This window comes from Triturus cristatus, chromosome 1_2 (assembly GCF_964204655.1).
Source record: "Triturus cristatus chromosome 1_2, aTriCri1.1, whole genome shotgun sequence".
Classification (NCBI taxonomy): Eukaryota; Metazoa; Chordata; class Amphibia; order Caudata; family Salamandridae; genus Triturus; species Triturus cristatus.
Window position 1 is genome coordinate 464,425,490 of NC_140580.1, and position 17,558 is coordinate 464,443,047.

The window sequence follows — 17,558 nt, forward strand, 5'->3', positions numbered from 1 at the left end:
TTTCGCGAGGATTCGTCAATCGGCGCCAAAGTTATTCAAAATAGAATTTTGCGGATTTCCTATGGAAACACGGTCCTAATTATAACTATCTACTGGCGACCGCCAGTAGATAATATATATATATATATATATTACCTACTGGCGGTCGCCAGAAGGTAGTTATAGTTAGGACCACGTTTCCATAGGAAAACCTCAACATTCTATTTTGAATAACTTTGGCGCCGGTCGACGAATCCTCGCGAATTTCTCTAAATAGGTGGGGCGCTACGCTCCGCTCCTAACCTGAAAGTCTCGGGGGGATCCGTCAAGCGGGGGCTGAGATAAAAGGGGGGTCCCAAAACGCGTTTTTCCCATGCATTTTTCCATAGGACCTTTAGAACGAGCTACAGCCCGAACGGCTGAACAGAATTACTCAAAATTTGGCAGAGAGGTAGTCCCTAGGTCAAGGAAGTGCCTTTTGTAGGTTTGGTGTAAATCTGTTCAGTAGATTCTGAGAAAATAGCCTTTAAATCAATATATATATCTGAGCCCGCTTACGGTACGCTTACCGTACGCTTACGGTAAGCGTACGGTGGCGTGCGCGAGCGCGATTCTGATTGGCTCTTAGATCTTAGTAAACATTCGAATCGGTCGAAACCAGGAAGCGGCGGCCGCCATTTTGTGTATTTCACTCTGAAAAAAAAGAGTGAAAACAAGGAAAGGGGGCAATGAGGAGAGTTACAGACCCCCTAACATTTGTAAGGGGGTCAAAGAAGGACAGAAAAGTACAAAAAAACATTTATTGATTTTAAAAAAAATCATGGGGTACGCGTACGGTAAGCTTACGGTAAGCGTACGGTAAAAAAATAAAAATAAATAAATGAAAAGCAGATTTAAGAGTTTAGAAATTAGGGAGCTCTAAAAAGAGCTGTTGTGTTTATGAAGTCATTTTTTTAGTGGTACCTACAAGTAAGTACCGATGCAGAGTCTAAGGTTCAAGAGGAAGACTCTGTTCCCTTCATCATTGAAGTGCACACCATCTCCTCTATAAATGTCTTGCATGTCATAACGCAAGTTGTTGTGGTAAATGGCACCCATACCATAGTCACGGAGGAAAGCAGAAACAGATTTGTTGACGTGCTTTCTTGCTTTGTCAATCTGTGGACAGAAATGATTGGACCAGTTCCATTTTTGCCTTTGGCATATGTTGGAAAACACAAAGGCAGTTTTAGGGTAAAGTGTAAACAGTTGTGCAAAGGTGTCCTTCATAAGCATTTCCAGACCTACCCCAGTCAAAGTGCCTAGGTCATTGCCACCACAGTGCACTATTATGAGGTCAGGGTGTTGGATTTGAATGAAGGATTTCACCAATGGCATCAATTGGTGCCACTTTAACCCTCTCTGACCAATCCATTTAATGTCTACATTTGGCAAAGCAAGGTCTCTCACCATACCTGTTTTCTCTGCAAACTTTTCACTCCAGAAGACATAGCTGTGCCCTACAATCCACACTGTGAACATCTTCAAAGGAGAACTGGATGCACTCAGGAGGTGTCTTTCAGTAGAATGGCAATATGAAAAGAAAGACAGTTTGGAAATGGAGGCATACATATTTTTTTCAAAACAAAAAGAACTGATTGGCTGTTTCATACCATTCTAGAATAAAAACTAGGCTGTATGTGTAAATTAATAGAAGCATGTTTTATATTGGTAAAAAAAAATGTGTAACCAAAGAACAGTACTATGGATTTGCTGTTAGGTTTGAAAAGTCAAGCACTCTTGCTCTGTGGAATTGAAACATTGTTTGGCGAACTTCTGACCTAACTCAACACAGCAGTGTTCCATGAGCTGTTGCTATGGTAGCAGGCAGAAGTCAAGTTGGGGGAAGGGTACTAGGCAGAAGTCAAGTTGGGGGAAGGGTACTTTTGGAAAAGGGTTGGTTTTCAACCAATAGAAATGTGTGATTACATTTGAAAAAAAGGGGGAAGCACTGAGATTTGAAACTTACAAGTATATGTGTGGAAAAATAGAGGGAAAGTTTGCCATTATCTGGTTCTGCTGAGAGGAGAGAGGTGAACACAACAGAGATCCTGGCTCTGATAATCTGCTGTTTGAGTGTCACATTTCTTTCACAACTAACTAATTTTAAAGGTGAGTTTACAGTTTGAGAGGGGATGTATGTGGTAACTTAAGAAATGAATAATAGAAATGGAAATTGTTTTTGTTGTAGTTACACATGGTGGTTTCATAATGTGTCAGTCTGTAAAAGTGATTTTCACTTGCCCCGAAAAAAAAAAGAGCAGTAAGTGTGCTTTCAAATTGGCAAAGAAATTTCGTTTTGGGACTAATGTGAAAACATGACTCTGTGTGCAGAGAGGAATTATAGGCAGAGATTTATTGCGTCTTGCTCTGGTGATTTCACAGTTGCATTAGATGGAAAGGGGGAACGAATTTTTGGGGGAAGAAGCAGAGTCTTAGCACACACCCATGTGCTTGCCATGTATAGTCATGCACAGTATTTACAAGCGAGTGGGGTTTTCAGGTTTCAGTCTGTAATGCAAATACATTCAGCATCACTAAGGCTGGTTGCCCTTGCTGTAGTGTAGCAGTCTGGACATGGGCTTTTTAAAAAATCTGAAAAGTGGATTCATAATGTGACAGTTTGTAAAAGTGATTTTCACTTGCCCAAAAAAAAGAGCAGTTAGTGTGCATTCAAATTGGCATAGAAATTTCGTTTTGTGACTATTGTGAAAAGAAATGTAGTAATATATTTAAATACAATAAAGGAATTGTTACAGAGAATCGGTGAGATCTGTACAAATAAAACTTTAGAATTTTATTGGATTACCATTGGAAATTTAATCAAAAAAGAATTTTAAAATTACTATTTGGTCTAAAGGAAATGAAATCAGATGTATTTTGGAGTTATTTGAGATATAATATTGTGATTATACTTCTGAAACAAACATATCAGACGGTATTTTAAAGAAATAAGTATTGGTATTAGATGATATTTTTTTAGAATATTATGCATTTCTATAATGTTAAGTTTAAGTAAAAAAAGAATCAGGGCTTTTTTAATACAATCTTTGTGATTGTTATTTTTTTTTGCCCGCTGTAAAATGATGAATGCAATTGCTTTCACAATTTATTGTGAAATGCAATATATTCTGAAAACAGCAAAAATAAGGCAAAAATATTTTATGGAAAAAAATGTAAATATGTGTACTGTATTATAAAATGTTTTAAAAATATTAATACTTTTTTCTTTTTTTCCAGATAGATATAGAAAATTTTCGAAAACTACAAACATTTTTAAAACTATTTTTAAAAAAAACAAATGAATAAATATTTTTTCAGTGAATATGGTAAGTCAATAATAATAATTGTAGTCTCTCAAGGACCTTGTAATGTGTTTATTGATTTTTAGTGTTTTTTTAAAAAAAAAAAAAAAAGTACGCGCACCGTACGCGTACGGTAAAAAAAAATAAAAAAAAGTTTTTAAAAACATATGTAAAAAAAAGATGAAAGATAAGGTTGGCTCTTAAAAGAACCGTTGTGTTCATGCAGGGACAGAGGAAAGGAAGCATGGGAAAATTATTCAAAGCGACAAATGTGTTGATCTATTTTGTTGTTCACTAGGGAAACACTGGTCTCCCTATAGCAAATTAGATCTTGACAAAATGTGCATCGAATATCAACCTTCCGAAATCGAGGGTTGATTTCCAGAGGGCCAGCAAAAGGAGATTCTCCCCCCACAGATGAAGGGCTCACCTGACCTGCAGAAGAAGGAGTCAGCCCTGCAGATGATGGTTCAGGCTGAGCTGCTGTGGATGTACTGGCTTGTCTTTCTGAAGAGTTACCTCCAAAAAGATGACCATGTGTCCTTCTGTGTACATCCTGGAGGTGTCTCTTCATGGTGTGATTCCCAAAGGAATACTTCCTGTTAGGATTACCTCTAGAAAGTACACGCTTACACAGCTTACAAGTCACTAAGGGTGCATTTACCTTTTGCTGGCCTTCAGGAAAAGTAAAATAATCCCATACATAAGAGGGCTTTTGTTTCCTCGATCTCTGCCTCAAGACAGTGCTGCTAGTGCTAGCCTCACTCTCAGAAGAGCTCTGCTGTTCTGCCATCGTATCCCAAAGACAAACCAGCTCCTTCTCCCAAGGGATCACAAGCAGAAATGAGGGGAATGGGTGTGGTGTAGGAGAGTTCTAGAACTGAAAGTAGTTTCAACCAATCAAAAGTTGTGTTTCATGATCACATGACCTACCGTACGCTTACGGTACGCTTACGGCAAAAGTGCGCATGCGCGTAAAAAAGACACGCGCTTGCGCGCATGCGCATAACAGTCACTCCCGGCACTTCCGCGTAACGTGCGCGTGTAGCGTACACGCGTACGCGTCCCACGCGGAGTACGCGCGGCTACGCAAATTGCGTAACTATACGCAAGCAGCGTAGGAAAATTACGGACGTTGCGTAAACCGTACGCTTACCGTGAGCTTACGGTACGCGTACTAAAAAAATTAAAAAAAAAAAAGAAAAAAAGTACTGCAAATAAATTTTACAAGTTTATTTTAAAAAATATATAAATAAAACATATTTAAGAATTTTAAAAATTTAATCATAGTCTTTATAAAAGGTAAGAAAATTAAAATAAAAATATGTTAGAAAAAATAGAAGAAGAAAAAAAATTAGCATTTAAAAAACCTTGCAAATTCACTGAAAAAACCATGGGTTTCTCACACGTTATAGTTAGGAATTAGCATTTAAAAAACCTTGCAAATTCACTGAAAAAACCATGGGTTTCACACACGTTATAGTTAGGAATTAGCATTTAAAAAACCTTAGAAATTCAGTGAAAAAACCATAGGTTTCACACACGTTATAGTTAGGAATTAGCATTTAAAAAACCTTAGAAATTCAGTGAAAAAACCATAGGTTTCACACATGTTATAGTTAGCTGGACATTTTACTCGTAAAAAACCAATGAAATTCCCCCGTTATAGTTAGTTCAGCTAACTATAACTCGCGCGCCCGCAATGAACTGCTGATGACGTCACATATTACATCACTCATGACATGGTCAGTGACATCACTCATGACATCACTGATGACATCTCAAATGACATCACTGATGACCTCACTGATGACATCATCCTTGTGATAGAGTGGCAGACCTCCTCTTCCCCTAATAAAACCTTTGATACACACATTCAAAAATAGAGACTAAAATTTACAAAACAATGGACATACCAATAACAGTTACAACAACCTCTTCAGTAATTCTAAGATCCACATACACATCCACTCATTCACCAACAGTCCAATACAGTCACTCATACATGTACTCACTTATCATATGTACTCATACACCTATACATCCTGTAACACAATGCCACTCATCCATAGAGCTACTCACACACATAGTCACTCATGCTAATAAAGAATCAAACATACATTTACTTGCATATACAGTTATACACACACCACCACACTTACTTCTACGGAAACTTACACATACTTAGTCTTTTAAACAATCACTTATGGAAATACATACTTATTCATACAGGAACTCTTTCAATCTCTCACTCTCACATATACTCACATATATAAACCAATAGTCACATATACTAGTTTTAAACATATGTAGTTACTCATAAAGACACTATTGAGACAGTCATTCACTCACTAACACACCCATACACACACTCATCCACCCATGCAGTCCTGCACACATGCTCTGTTCAACACATACAAACAGTGAGTCACTCATTCATGCACCTATGCACTACGTCATACCCCCCACTGAACCATGCAGACACTCAGACTGATACTCAAAAAAACAACTAATAACCTATATAGACACCCATGTAGCTACTCACGAACCCATGCAGCCACTTATACACAAAGTGAAAAAATGATACAGATATTTATATATTTAAACATTACTCACTAAGCCATGTATTCACTATGATACACTTAATCAGTCAGTTACATAATCAATTTTTCAAAAAGAAATCATCCATTTAGACAGTAATATACCCATTTATTCTTCCATCAACCTTGAGATATACATATATGAAACATATTTAATTTTCAGAAAAACACACATTCACTGGATGATGTCATCAGTGAGGTCATCAGTGATGTCCTTTGAGATGTCATCAGTGATGTCATGAGTGATGTCACTGACCATGTCATGAGTGATGTAATATGTGACGTCATCAGCAGTTCATTGCGGGCGCGCGAGTTATAGTTAGCTGAACTAACTATAACGGGGGAATTTCATTGGTTTTTTACGAGTAAAATGTCCAGCTAACTATAACATGTGTGAAACCTATGGTTTTTTCACTGAATATATATATATATATAATTTTATTTTTACCAACTGGCAGTCGCCAGTAGGTAGTTATAGTTAGGACCTTGCTTCTATTCAAAAAGCTTTTTCTTTTGCCAATATCTTTGGCGTCATTTGAAGAGTCTTCGCAAAATTTTCAAAACGAATGGGGTGCTCCTGCCAGCTCCTGTCTTGAAAGTTTCGGGGTGATTTGTGAAGCCGGGGCTGTGAAAAAAGGGGTCACAAAATGCGTTTTCCTCATGTTAATTTCTTCAAGAAATTATAGATACGGCTACAGCCCGTACTGTTGAACGGAATTACACCAAATTTGCCAAAAAGGTAGCCCTTGGTTCAGAAAGTGACCTTTTTTTTTAAATGGTGTAAATCCGTTCAGTAGTTCCTGAGAAATTAAAAAAAGAAAAATATCGATATCTGAGCACTGAGGAGGGTTCGCGAACCCTCCCAGGCATGAGCTTGTTTCTGATTGGCTGCCAACACTCCAAACCAGGAAGTGTTGGCAGCCATCTTGTGACTTGGCAACAGAGTCACAAGAAAACAGTGGAAAAAAGGTTGAAAAACAAGAAAAGAGGGCAGGGTAGAAAGACCCTGGCCCCCTAGCCCTGCTCAGGGAGTCCCACAGGGAACCCAAGGGCCAATAAAAGCATTTTTTGAAAAAATAATTTTTGCCAATTTCGTGCAGGGACTGCGAATCCGGCCAAAGTTATAAATATATATATATATATTTACTGAAAACACCATAGGTTTCAGGCATTTTATAGTTATAAATTAGCATTTAAAAAACCTTAGAAATTCACTGAAAAACCATAGGTTTCAGACACGTTATAGTTAGTTGGACATTTGAGATGTCATCAGTGATGTCAATGACCATGTCATGAATGATGTAATGTGATATCATCAGCAGTGCATTGCGGGGTCGCAAGCTATAGTTAGCTGAACTAACTATAACAGGAGAATTTCTATGGTTTTGTACGAGTGAAATGTCCAACTAACTATAACATGTCTGAAACCTATGTTTTTTCAGTGAATTTCTAAGGTTTTTTTAAATGCTAATTTCTAACTATAACATGCCTTAAACCTATGTTTTTTACAGTGAATTTCAAAGGTTTTTTAAATGATAATTTCTAACTATAACGTGCCTGAAACCTATGTTTTTTTGCAGTGAATTTCCAAGGTTTTTTAAATGGTTATTTCTATCTATAACGTGCCTGAAACCTATGGTTTTTACAGTGAATTTCAATGTTCATTTTAATGCTAACTTCTAATTATAATGTTCATTTAACCTATACATTTTTTCGGACACCCAAGAAGGACTCAACACCCACTACAACAACCCTCAGGACCTCCCCCCGCACCACCCCTCTCCCTACTACCACCAAGACAGTGCAGAACAGGACAGTGAACCCTCCAAAAACGTCATGGTCCCTCAGCCATATAATAGCTCAATGTTGGGAAATGTGTCAATCATTTTTTTTAGTAAATTTGAATGTTTTTTTTAAATACTAATTTCTAACTTTAATGTTCCTGAGACCTATTTTTTTGTGAATTTCAAAAATTCCTAATTATAATGTTCATAAAACCTATGTTTTTCTCAGTAATTTTGAAAAAAAGGTGATATTTTGTAACTTTAATATGCTAAAAATAGATTTTGTAATTTTTTTAATTTGTTTTTTTAAACCATATAATGTCTTCTTGTTTTTTTAATATTAAACAACTACACACAGTATGAAAGGGAGCCCAGCCCCCAGCCACATCTGAAGACCAACACATGTCATAGATCTACTGATCAAGCAGCTCCGACACCCAAGAACGCAACAACACCCACCACCACCCCCAGGACCCCCCCTCTACCACAGAGGCAGCGTAGAACAAGACAGCAAACTTTCCGAAAACAGCATGACCCCTCAGCCACACAATAGCTGAATATTGGGACAGGTGTGAACAAACTATATGTGAAGGAAGCAATTCGCCCATGAATAACAATGCACACAATGCAAAGTGTAGCGGTGATGTCCTGGACACATCTCAGTATGCAGAACACACACCTCTCCATGTGCACAAATACTATTGGTGCTTGTAGTGTTGTGGACAGTGGATCCAACCATGTTACGTCAAACACTTAGGAGGATCTCAGTCATGTAGCTGTGTTGTCCCCCCCTGTATGCATAAGCGTAACTGGAGTGAGCTGGCCCAACGTACGCCACTTCAGTGTAGGAGTGTGAATAAATAGGCTGGAGCTCTGGGCATAGTTCACTTTTGGGAAGGCCAAAGCGTCTGCCAGCGCGGCGCCCCTCAGCCTGCCACGAGGCCGCCGTCGTGACCGCCAGCCTCCTCAGCCGATCACTGACTTCCACCACACAGGCCCCCAGCGGCACAGCACCGCAGACTTATGTCTGTACAAACTACTGCCTTCGATATACACTGCGGACAGCAAGGCTCATAATTCAGATCGAGTCGCGATTGCAGATGACGCAGTCCAGTAGGCAACAGGCAATGCTCAAGTCAACAACACATGGCTGTGGGCCCTTCCTGACCGCTGCCTCCGGCCTACACTGTGGTGAGTAGGGCTCACAATTCAGATCGAGTCGCGATTCAAGATGATGCAGTCCAGTAGGCAACAGACATTGCTTAAGTCAACACGACGTGGCTGTGTGCCCTTCCTGACCGCTGCCTCCAGCCTACACTGCGGTGAGTAGGGCTCACAATTCAGATCGAGTCACGATTGCAAATGACGCAGTCCAGTAGGCAACAGACATTGCTCAAGCTACCTCCGGTCTACACTGTGGTCAGTAGGGCTCACAATTCAGATGGAGTCAAGATTGCAGATGACGCAGTCCAGTAGGCAACAGATATTGCTTAAGTCAACACCACATGGCTGTGTACCCTTCCTGACCGCTGCCTCCGGCCTACACTACGGTGAGTAGGGCTCACAATTCAGATCGAGTTGCGATTCAAGATGACACAGTCCAGTAGGCAACAGACATTGCTCAAGTCAATGCCACGTGCCTGTGGGCCCTGCCTGACCGCTGCCTCCGGCCTACACTGCGGTGAGTAGGGCTCACAATTCAGATTGTGTCCCGATTGCAGATGACGCAGTCCAGTAGACAACAGACAATGCTAAAGTCAATGCCACGTGCCTGTGGGACCTTCCTCACCACTGCCTCCTGCCTCCACTGCGGTGAGTAGGGCTCACAATTCAGAGTGACTCGCGATTGCAGATGGCGCAGTCTAGCAGGCAACAGACATTGTTACCAGTAAGGCCTGCCCGGACGACTCATCATCGGCACAGTAGATCCCACCTGTGGAAGTGTGTCCTGAGTCCTGAATGGCACTGACCCCAAGTCCGTGGAGGCAACCACAGCAACAGACTCCCTTCGATCAGTGAGGCATATTTCCATATGGAAGGCCTGCGACACGTGGTGCCACTAACCCTGTTCAACACAAGCCGATCCCACATGTGGAACAGTGTCCTGAGTCCTGAATGGAAGTAACACCAAGTCCGTTGCAGCGACCACAGCACCAGACTCCCTTCGATCAGTGAACCATATTTCCATATGGAAGACCGGCGACACGTGGTGCCACTAACCCTGTTCAACACAAGCCGGCGACACATGGTGCCTCTAACCCTGTTCAACGCAAGCCGCAACACACGGTGCCCCTAACCCTGTTCAAAACAAGCCGGCGACACGTGGTGCTACTAACCCTGTTCAACACAAGCCACGACACGTGGTGCCACTAACCCTGTTCAACAGAAGCCGGTGACACATGGTGCCACTAACCCTATTCAACACAAGCCGATCCCACATGTGGAACTGTGTCCTGAGTCCTGAATGGCAGTGACACCAAGTCTGTGGCAGCGACCACAGCACCAGACTCCCTTTGATCACTGAGGCATATTTCCATATGCAAGGCCGGAGACATGTGGTGCCACTAACCCTGTTCAACACAAGCCAATCCCACATGTGGAACTGTGTCTTGAGTCCTGAATGGCAGTGACCCCAACTTCGTGGCAGCGACCACAGCACCAGACTCCCTTCGATTAGTGAGGCGTGTTTGCATATGAAAGGCCGGTGACACGTGGTGCCACTGAACCTGAACTACGCAGGCCGGTGGAGCTACCAACCTATGCACGTGGCTGTGGGCCCTTGCTCACAGCTATGCCTGGCCTACACTGAGGTCAGCAGGGCTCACAATTCAGATAGAGTCGCGATTGCAGATGACGCAGTCCAGTAGACAAGAGACAATGCTCCAGTGCGCCCCGTCCACACCAAGCATCATCACAGGCTCAAACACTCTCAATGCTTCTGGTGCCACTAACTGTGCACCTCAACTCAATGCCACGTGGCTATTGCCCCTTGCTGACTGCTACCTCTGCACTACACTGCGGTCATCAGGGCTCACAATTAAAATTAAGTCTTGATTCATTAATTACAGAGTCCAGTAGGCAAGTAACTATCACAGTCCTAAACCCTTCATAATATCCTTTTAGTATCCTTGCTTCAAGAACTTTTTTTATATCAGATATAGCTTTAGTACAATGACCAAATTCATCTTCAAGTGCAAACGAACACTCAATAGCAGTCTACACTGCGGGCAGCAGAGCTCCCAATTCGAATTTTAAATGCTAATTTCTAACAACAAGATTGTACTCAGAAAATACAACACTTCGACAGTGTATTCTATGCATATTTCTTCTTTTCATGATACGCCTACACTGTGGTCAGTAGGGCTCACAAATAAAATTAAGTCTTGATTCATTAATTACAGAGTCCACTAGGCAAGTAACTATCACAGGCCTAAAACCTACATAATATCTTTTTAGTATCTTTGCTTCAAGAATTTTTTTATATCAGTTATAGCTTTAGTACAATCACCAAATTCATCTTCAAGTGCAAACGAGCACTCAATAGCAGTCTACACTGTGGGCAGCAGAGCTCGCAGTTCGGATTTTGGACACTTGGTGCCACTAACCCTGTTCAACACAAGCCGTGACAAGTGGTGCCACTTACCCTGTACAACACAAGGCGCGACACGTTTTGCCACTAACCCTGTTCAACACAAGCCATGTGGAACTGTGTCCTGAGTCCTGAATGGCAGTGACCCTAACTTCGTGGCAGTGACCACAGCACCAGACTCCCTTCGATTAGTGAGGCATATTTGCATATGGAAGGCCGGCGACATGTGGTGTCACTGAACCTGAACTACACAGGCCGGTGGGGCCACCAACCTATGCATGTGGCTGTGGGCACTTGCTCACCGCTACCTTTGGCCTACACTGCGATCAGCAGGTCTCACAATTCAGATAGAGTCGCAATTACAGATGACGCAGTCCAGTAGACAAGAGACATTGCTCCAGTGTGCCCCGTCTGCACCATGCATCATCACAGGCTCATACACCCTCAATGCTTCTGGTGCCACTAACTGTGCTATTCAAACATCTGAGAGGGGGGACAAGGAGCTATTAGAAGAAGGTCCTGAACCAATGCTCCTAAAGGTAATGTATAAACACTCTGGGTGGTATCAGTTCCTAAACAAGAAGGAAACAAGGAAGTAGGAGTACAGCAATCTTATTAGCTGTCGTCAGTGTGAGGTGTCTCCAAAGTAGGTGTGAGTGTGCAGAGAGGAGAGAAGGTACTCCTATATGTCAATCATTGTGCCCTCATGCACCCTTGCGAGTGTCTAGCATCATCATTGGGCAATGCTCCTCGTGGGGGTGGCACTGCAGTCCCTCACGGGCCCTACTAGAGGGCTCTCTGACGGAGATCTTCTAGGAGTTGCCGTATTTGTGCATGGGGGAGTGTGGGTCCAGAGGTGATAGTGGGTGATGATAAAATAACCCTGGGGATACCCTGATCAGTTTATTCGGGGGTTTCTCTGGATCAAGATAAAAGTGTCACGGGGATGGTGACGCAAATTATGCAAAAGTGAGAGGGGAAGCCAAGCAAAGTAGTTCCCGCTGCTCTCAACCCGTGTGGTGAGTTACTAAGGTGTTAAGTGTAGAAGGGGGTCGACATGTTTCGCGCTGTGTGTTGGTCCCTAGTGGATCCCTAAGCGCTTCATCAGGACCAAAAAAGAATAGAATGTGGGAATCAGGGAAAAAGACGCCCTATATTCCCATTAACCCTGCGTTGAGGTTAGGTAAACAAGTATGTTTATTGGGACACGTCGTTATGTGTGTGCCCTGTTCTCAGCCTGGAGGAGTCAAAACAGAAAGAAAAAGGGGGGGGGAGAAAAAGGAAACAAAAAAGGGGGACAATGTCACATATCAATGCTATGATGATGGCTTGGGATACACATTCATAAGGTGATCCAATGGTGTGCTGATAAAAGCATGCATACGTGTGGTTTATTTCCAATGTATGCTGGGAGTGCAGTTACAACAGGGTCTATGGTTGTCAGGAGATTACGATAAATAGAGACTAAGATGACAAAGCACAGGCCTCTATGCATGTAAGTATATGTCCTGGACATGTCTTAGTTTAAGGCAGTGCATGTGAATCTTGGTATCTTAACAATGACCCACTATAGTGCGGAGTTGTTGACAAACGGCTAATCCGCTTTGCCAAGCTCATTCTGGTGCCTAGAACGCACCGAGTTTCTGAATTAACGTGGTCAAAGTAATCGTAGGTGACAGTGCGGTCCTTAAAACCAGGTACTTAGCGGAAGGCGGACTGTCAGGGACTGTCATGAAACATGCAATTCTGCTAGTGAATACTCGATATGCAACACACATGCATTGTAACACCAAAAGTAATGATTAGTCTAAGCACACTCTAAAGTAATCCCTGCGATCATACCCTCCCCTAATAGAAGATGAACTGCTTCGGCGGATCCGTAGGCAGACCGAGGCGGCTGAAACAGAGTAATGGTGAACAGTGGTAGTCGGTAAAAATATAGACAGCGACTTTACCTTGTTCTTGGAGGTCAGCAGCAGCGGGAAGTCTACTTACTTTACGCCCCTCTTCCTTGTACGGGAAACCTACCCGTCGTCCCTAGCCACCGGTACTGTTCTGTAAGCGAACCTTCCGATAAATATAGCGCTGTCAATTAGATGCAGCGTCTACAGGATGTGCGTGATCATTTGGCGACATGGGTGCGCTATTCAGTATGTAAAACCACAAGGCGGGCATCTTGGAGGGGTGCGATGTGCTACGGTTGTCAACTGGAAAACCAGCGATGTGTCAGCTAAATCTCTCTATTGACATAGTTTAATCTAATTTTTGCGGTAAACAAGACGGAAAAGTATACGTGTAGAGGAAGCAACACGTGCGAAATCACACAAAACCCACATACATGGATGTTCCTTGGTGTCAATAAAGCTTATTGTGGTGACTCAAAAAAATGTTTTAGTTTATATATATGTACCAGGATGGGCATCCGTCGTTATGTAAAGGTTGTAGTTATTTTAATCAATACTGCGACTTCATTAATGTGTAGATTGCTTAATATGCCCACGTCCCGAATTATATAATAGTAGTATGTCTCAAGGGCTAAGCTGCTTGGAATATAGCAATCTTGCTACTGTCTGCCCATAAACGTTTTTTAAAAAACTTTCTATTTGGCGTAAGCCTTATCACATGTGGTATTTTACAAGGTTTCTTAGTGTCTAGCATATGTTGGATGCTATGGTATACCCCTACAATATGTAAACAGTAGTGGAGTATCGCTTGGATTCAGTGTGGAGGAATACTAACATGATAGTATGGATCTTATATGGACAGTGACGCGTGCCTTCCTTTGTATATGATACAATGGTCTTGTGTATTTCTTGGTCTACCGCTCCCTAGCCACGGTAATCATGCGCACCCCTACTTATTACGTTGAGCTCGCTGGGGACAATCAACACCCAATCTGAATTCTGAGTTCTCTCTTCCTCACTCTTTCTCTCTTCCTCTCTCACTCTTTCTCTCTCTCTTCCTCTCTCTCACTCTTTCTCTCTCTCTTCCTCTCTCTCACTCTTTCCCTCTCTCTTCCTCTCTCTCACTCTCTCTCTTCCTCTCTCACCTTGATTCTCTCTTCCTCTCTTCCTCGTATCTCACTCTTTCTCTCTCTTTCCCTGTCTTCCTCTCTCTCTCACTGTTTCTCTCTTCCTTTTAGCTCATTCTTTCTCTCTTCCTCTCTCACTCTTTCTCTCTCTGTCTTCCTCTCTCTCACACTGTTTCTCTTTCTCTCTTCCTTGTATCGTACTCGTTCTCTGTCTCACTCTTTCTCTCTTTATCTTTCATATCACTAAACTTGAGGTCTCCACTATCTCCTGGCACGTGGTTGGAGACACACCGGTGGCACAAAGGTGAGCTGCAAATATTTTTCCTGTCTCAACACTCCCTCTCCATCTGTTCCTTTCTCTCTCTCACACTTTCTCTTTTTCTCTGTCTCATTCTTTCTTTCTCTCCTCCTCTCTCTCACTCTTTATCTCTCTCTCTTCCTCTCTCTCACACTGTTTCTCTCTTTATCTCTCTCTTCCTGTCTCTCACACTGTTTCTCTCGTTGTCTTCCTCTCTGTATCACTCTTTCTCTCTTTGGCTGGCTTTTTCTCTCTCACTCTTTCTCTCTTCCTCTGTCACTCTCTCTCTCTCTCTCTCTCACTCTTTCTCTCTCTCTCTTCCTCTCTCACTCTTTCTCTCTCTCTCTTCCTCTCTTCAACTCTCACACTCTTCTCTCTATCTTCCTCTCTCTCACTCTTTCCCTCTCTCTTCCTCTCTCTCACTCTTTCTCTCTCTTTCTCTCTCACACTGATTCTCTCTTTCTCTCTTCCTCTCTCTCACTCTTTCTCTCTCTTTCCCTATCTTCCTCTCTCTCACACTGTTTCTCTCTTTCTCTCTTCCTCTCTCTCACTCTTTCTCTCTCTGTCTTCCTCTCTCTCACACTGTTTCTCTTTCACTCTTCCTTGTATCTTACTCTTTCTCTCTCTCTCACTCTTTCTCTTTCAGATCACTAAACTTGAGGTCTGCACTATCTCCCAGCACGTGCTTGGAGACACACAGGTGGCACAAAGGTGAGCTGCAAAGATTTTTCCAGTTTCAACACTACCTCTCCATCTCTTCCTTTCTCTCTCACACTTTTTCTTTTACTCTGTCTCATTCATTCTTTCTTTCTTTCTTCCTCTCTCTCACTCTTTATCTCTCTCTCTCTTCCTCTCTCTCACACTGTTTCTCTCTTTATCTCTCTCTCTTCCTGTCTCTCACACTGATTCTCTTGTTGTTTTCCTCTCTATCTCACTATTCCTCTCTTTGGCTGGCTTCCTCTCTCTCACTCTTTCTCTCTTCCTCTCACTCTTTCTCTCTCTTCCTTTCTCTCTCTCTTCCTCTCTCTTACACTGATTCTCTCTTTCTCTTTTACTCGTATCTCATTCTTTCTCTCTTTCTCTATCTTCCTCTCTCTCACACTGTTTCTCTCTTCCTTGTAGCTCACTATTTCTCTCTTATTCTCTTTCACTCTTTCTCTCTCTGTGTTTCTCTCTCTGACACTGTTTCTCTTCCTCTCTTCCTTGTATCTTACTCTTTCTCTCTCTCTCTCTCTCTCTCTCTCTTTCTCTCTTTCTCTATCTTCCTCTCTCTCACTCCTTCTCTCTTCCTCTCCATCTCTCTCTCACTCTTTCTCTCTCTCTCTCTCTCTCTCTCTCTATTTCCTTTGCTGGACGCATGACGCACCATCTTATCTTTCTTTTTGTCTTGCAGGCTGTGAATCACAAATGGACCATCGATGACACGCCACGGCTGTACATAGGTTTATTTGTTGTTGTTTTATATGTAAATCTATACATGACTAAGATTCTTGTTTGTCCAACCGCACTGGGACACTTCGGGGCCCAAGAAGGTTGTTGGGGGTATGTTGGTAATGTGGGAAGAGGGTGCGTTACTTGCTGATGTGGGGAGAGGCGGCGTGAAAGGGGTATCTCTCACAGAAAGAACTCCGGTATGTTTTCAGAAATGCCTCGGACAGATGCCAACTGACGGACTGAATCACAAAATGGATTTTCAATGCTTATGTAGTGTGACTTATGAACAGTTTGCACCCAGGCTCACAGAGGGACAACTGCAGCCCGTCCGCTCGACTCACAGACGCAGAACTACGAGCCGTCCACTCCCAAAGGAACAGCAGCGTAGTAGTTCACAGAGGTACAGGCACAGCAGCGTACTAGCTCGCAAAGGTAGAGAGCTGCGAGCTGACGGACTGGCTTCTAACGGCATAGCTGCGAAGTGGTGTTGTTGGGCACAAGAAGCTTGAAAGGGTTATCTTCCTACTGCTGTCCATGAGTGGAAGTCGTACTGCCTGGCGCACACCTGTTTCTCCTTTATTGTTAATAAATCTTAAAACTTAACTGCGTCCAAATCATCATTACACAGAGCTCCGTTATATTAAATTGCCCCCGGAACCTTTGTTTTATATTTTCACTCGATGCGAGGCACAAGATGGCTGCTAACACTTCCTGGTTTAAATTGTCAGCAGCCAATCAGACGCAAGCTTGTGCTCAGCAGTTAGGCACTGACCAGATACATATATTTTTTTCCTTTAATATCTCAAAACACTACTGGATAGATTTACACCATTTCTACAAAAGCGTGCTTTCTGGACCAAGACCTTTCCCCCTGCCAAATTTGGAGTAATTCCGTTCAGCAGTTTCACCTGTAGCCTTGTCTAAACTTTCGCATGGAAAATGCATTGAGAAAACTCATTTTGGAACCCCCTTTTTTCTCAACCCCCCCCCCTTGACCAATCACCCCTAAACTTTCAATATAGGAGCTGATCAAAAAAGAGAAACTTTTTAGAAATTTTCGTAAACATTCGTCAAATGATGCCAAAGTTATAAGCATATGTAGGGCTCCAGGAGTGGGCCCGCGCAACACCCCTCCCGACATGAGTAACAGCCCGAGTGTGCGGGGACTCCAGTGGGCCCCTGCAGCCCCAGCTAGCCCCCACAATAAAAAAAAAATTCCCCTGAGACCTAGCCCACCCCGGGATCTCATAAACATAAAACGCAGGAACCGCGAAACGTTATAAGCACATGGAGGCTCCAGGAGGGGAGCAGCACAACACCCCTCCCAACATGAGTAAAGCCCCGGGACTGCGGGGACCCCAGCGAGCCCTGGGACTGCACAGACCCCAGCGGGCCCCCACAGCCCCAGCGAGCCCCCGCTATCTTTTTCAAAACAAATTCCTGAGACCTAGCCCACCCCGGGGTCTAATTAAAATAAAACACAGGAACCCTGAACCCCT